This window comes from Branchiostoma belcheri, unplaced genomic scaffold, assembly GCF_001625305.1.
Source record: "Branchiostoma belcheri isolate BF01 breed outbred unplaced genomic scaffold, Haploidv18h27 scaffold22, whole genome shotgun sequence".
In the NCBI taxonomy this organism is placed as follows: Eukaryota; Metazoa; Chordata; class Leptocardii; order Amphioxiformes; family Branchiostomatidae; genus Branchiostoma; species Branchiostoma belcheri.
In genome coordinates this window covers 3,084,030-3,088,277 of record NW_017803713.1, presented here as the reverse complement: position 1 = coordinate 3,088,277, position 4,248 = coordinate 3,084,030, and the positions used below count along the sequence as shown (strand labels likewise).

General features: G+C 38.6%; 1 pseudogene; it reads left to right on the top strand.

Moving 5' to 3' along the window:
* The window catches only part of LOC109470225, a 4,088-nt pseudogene extending 1,701 nt beyond the window's left edge, over window positions 1–2,387 (top strand).
* Window positions 2,388–4,248: the final 1,861 nt, after the last annotated feature.

The following is a 4,248-nucleotide window of genomic DNA, read 5'->3' as shown; positions in this document are numbered from 1 at the left end:
TACTAGTAACATACGTTCGAGGAGAGGGACCAGTGTAAGCGCATGCGGGGTAAGGCCACTTTGAGTACCCTTTGGACTTATTTTTTGAAATAATTTTTTTTCCTGGGGAAATTTTGCTCAGACAGGCCCAGTTTTGTGGTAAGTAGGACAGAAGAATGTGTATTTTTCAAATCTGCCCAAAAAGTTTGACCTTTGGCAAGACTTGACCTTCTATCGACCCCGAGATGGGTCCTGGGTGAATGGACTGTTCCACTTGGACAGGGGGTGAAATCCAGGTATCATTTCAATATTTGGGCTGTAACTCAAAAACAGGCAGGAGTCGAACTTCCACTATTTGTACCAAAAGAAACCTGACAAATTCAGCCTTCCAGTGGGGGTAAAGACTTGCGGTTTGGAATAAAAGTAAATGTGTTTTTAAGTGCTTGTTTCTAGTGGTTTCACCATAGAATTCCAATGGAAGCTTCATTCACTGGTCCCTCCCCTCGACCCTCGTGATGCCACGTCTCTTTGCATATCAGACATAGTGTCCTTTTTAGAGGGCGTGGGATTCCATACATTTGAAGTAATACATGTATGTTAAACGAATATGGTGTAAATTACAAAATTGGGAACACTAGATTTAATCTGTGAAAACATCGAAAGTCAGAGGAAGGTGTTTGTGTGTTTTGGGGGGTGTCGACATATTTTTTACACCACCATTTACTCAGGGCAGTCCCCATTGTTCATAGTTTTACAGTTAGATTTTCCTTCATATCATCCAGTATATCCTTTTTTGTTTCATTTCGGGAAAATAAGCAATTATACATCATTCATTTATTTGGTTCAGGCACTCATCTGACCCATAGTTAAGCAGTACTTGAACATGACACCAATACATACAAAACAAACCCTAAATTCTATATATAGAAATGTTTGTGAAGTATGATTTTGGATAAAATGAAACCGACTTAAGTACAGACTGAACAATGGTTTTAGATGAGTGGAAAAAAAGCAAAAGAATAGCACTGTTAGCGCCATTTGATATTAAAGGTATCAATCAGAATAACATAAACATCATACTGGCATAATGAATAATACCATTAACCCTATTCAGAAGGCTTTTAAGACCCGCGCCCACTTTCATTTTTGAAAAATCTATTTTCACATTACTAAGATCTTATATAATTATATATAATTTCTATTATTGAATATTCATAACTTATGCTAATTTGATGACGTCATCAGTCAAAATTTAAGATGGCGGACCATATAATTAACTTTTGTGGAACCATGTTTTTTTCACTAAATTTTCGTCCCAAGTCGTTTTTTTTCACATAAAACATTCCTATGAGCATCTTTAGTCCATTTGCGTTGCGTTTTTAAAACTGTATCTTTAAAAAATGCAGTTTTCAAAATTAAACATTTCCGATCCAAGATGGCCGGCAGCTTAATAATGACGTAAGTGTTTTGCTAGTGGTAACACCAGTCGTAGCAGACATATTCTATCACTGTTTGGTTGCATTCCTTTGAGTTTTACGGGAAAAAAGTTCTCAAAACCCCCCCCCCTCGTCTGAGCATGCCCAAAAAAGCCTGGTCTGAATAGGATTAAATAGATTTTTTAAATTACTAAGCTAGATGGAATGAGTGATTGTAACACCTCATAACAATTATGTACCAACATAGAAGCAAATTTATAAAAAAATGAGAAATGAGAAACATATCCTACCATGAAACATGTTATGGTGGGCTGCGTCCAAATGCAATACGTTGAAATTGTGTATCTATAAGACTTAAATTTAAACTTGATAAACTTTGTTTTTATGTAAATGTAGTTGAAAGATTAAACGATTGATCTTTGAAATTTCTTCATTTTCCCATTAGGCCGGACATGGCAAAGGCAGGGCACGGGTCTCCCACCGGAGTTGGTCAGAGCTTAGATGATGGGTCTCCCAGCGGGGTCTCAGAGCTCAACTGCGACAGCAAAACAAGCAATGCTGTAGACCAGGCGGCAGAACAAGTCAACTTGAATAACGCCGGTGAGAAACCCTACATGTGTGAAGAATGTGGATACAGGTCAGCTTACTTGTCTCACTTATCCCAACATATGAGAACCCATACAGGAGAAAAACCCTACAAGTGTGACCAGTGTAACTATTCTGCAGCAAGGAAATCCCACTTGGACCTTCATCTACTAAGGCACACTGGTGAGAAACCCTACATGTGTGGGGAGTGTGGACACAGGACAGCTTACAAGTCTCACTTATCCCAACATATGAGAACCCATACAGGAGAGAAACCCTACAAATGTGAACAGTGTCCCTTTTCTACAGCACACAGAAGCAATTTGGGCAAACATCTTGCAAAACACGCTGGTGAGAAACCTAACATATGTGGGGAGTGTGGGTACAGGACAGCTCACAAGTATGACTTATCCCGACATATGAGAACCCATACAGGAGAAAGACCCTACAAGTGTGACCAGTGTGACTATTCTGCAGCATGGAAAACTAATTTGGACTTTCATCTAGCAACACACACCGGTGAGAAACCCTACATATGTGGGGAGTGTGGGTACAGGACAGCTAAAAAGTCTTACCTATTTCAACATATGAGAACCCATACAGGAGAAAAACCCTACAAGTGTGACCAGTGTGACTATTCTGCAGCACGGAAATCTAACTTGGACTATCATTTAGTAAAACACACCGGTGAAAAACCCTATACGTGTGGGGAGTGTGGATACAGGACAGCCCAAAAGTCTGACTTATCAAAACATATGAGAACACATACAGGAGAAAAGCCCTACAAATGTGATCAATGTGACTATTCTGCAGCACGGAAATCCCACTTGGACGATCATCTAGCAAAACACACTGGTGAAAAACCCTACATGTGTGGGGAGTGTGGGTACAGGACTGCTCACAAGTCTGATTTGTCAAGACATTTGAGATCCCACACAGGAGAAAAACCGTACAGGTGTGACCAGTGTGACTATTCTGCAAAACAAAAATCCACTTTAGACAAACACCTAGCAAAACACTTGTGAGAAGCCGTACATGTGTGGGGAGTGAAGGTACATGACTGCTCAGATTGGGTTTTACTCCTGAATGGGCTCTCATCATATGTTTAGATAATTCAAAAATCATCTAAACATATGATGAGAGCCCATTCAGGAGTAAAACCCAACAAGTGTGTCCAGTGTAGCTATCCTGCAGCTTCTAAGTCTGCCCTAACTCAACAAAATTTACACGGAGGCACCAACTGTGCAAATGTGACCATCTCGTAGTGACACTTTGTACGGATAACCTTAACTATTTTTTTTAACGGTGTCGCTCAATGCAAGGCCAATTATTTTTGGCCACTTCTAGGCATAGAGCTAGAGGTACTTAAGTGAGTATAATGTAGTTGTGTCAGGAGATGGCGGTGGACCTTTGTTTTGAAGCTTTGTACTTACATATACATATACAGTAATTAAAATCAGTAGTGAATTATCTAAACATATGATAGCCCATTCAGGAGTAAAACCCTTTTAAGTCTGCCTTAACTCAACAAAATTTACACGGAGGCACCAACTGTGCAAATGTGACCATCTCTTAGTGACACTTTGTACGGACAAGCTTAACTATACCATCTCTATCTCGATACCAATGGTATATCACATTGATACACAAAACGTTTTGGTATTCCAAAAGGGTGTATAATGTTTGAAAAAAGGCATGCATTTTTCGTGAGGAAATGTAGTCCTGTACTTTCGTCCACAATAGTTTAATCCCTGTAAAACTATGCTTTATATTTAAAGAATAGTACTTAACAAAACTAGTATGAAAATAATCCACAATCGATCCTTTTTATAGCTAACTAGTATTGTAGTGGAAGCCAGTAACTTACATGTACATATACAGTAATTAAAATCAGTAGTGAATGTATTGATAAGTAGACGTTAGTGCGCGTACGGTTGAGTTTGTACGGTTGAGTTTGTAGATGCCTATATGTCATAGATATGCAGTTATATATTTAGACTAATATTAAGTCTGTGAACTAGCGTCTGGTTCGACAGAAAACCTCCAGCCCAGCTCCAACAGTAGGAAGTACTTAAAGAATATACATACATACATATACATATATATATACATATACATGCATAAACACATACATATATTCTAGTGAAAATGTAGACGATATGTTAAAGTTGTATACAAGTAAATTTTCCTGTTTTTCATTTCCTTTGGACGATACAGAGACTTTCTGCTAACACCATTAAATCGTTAT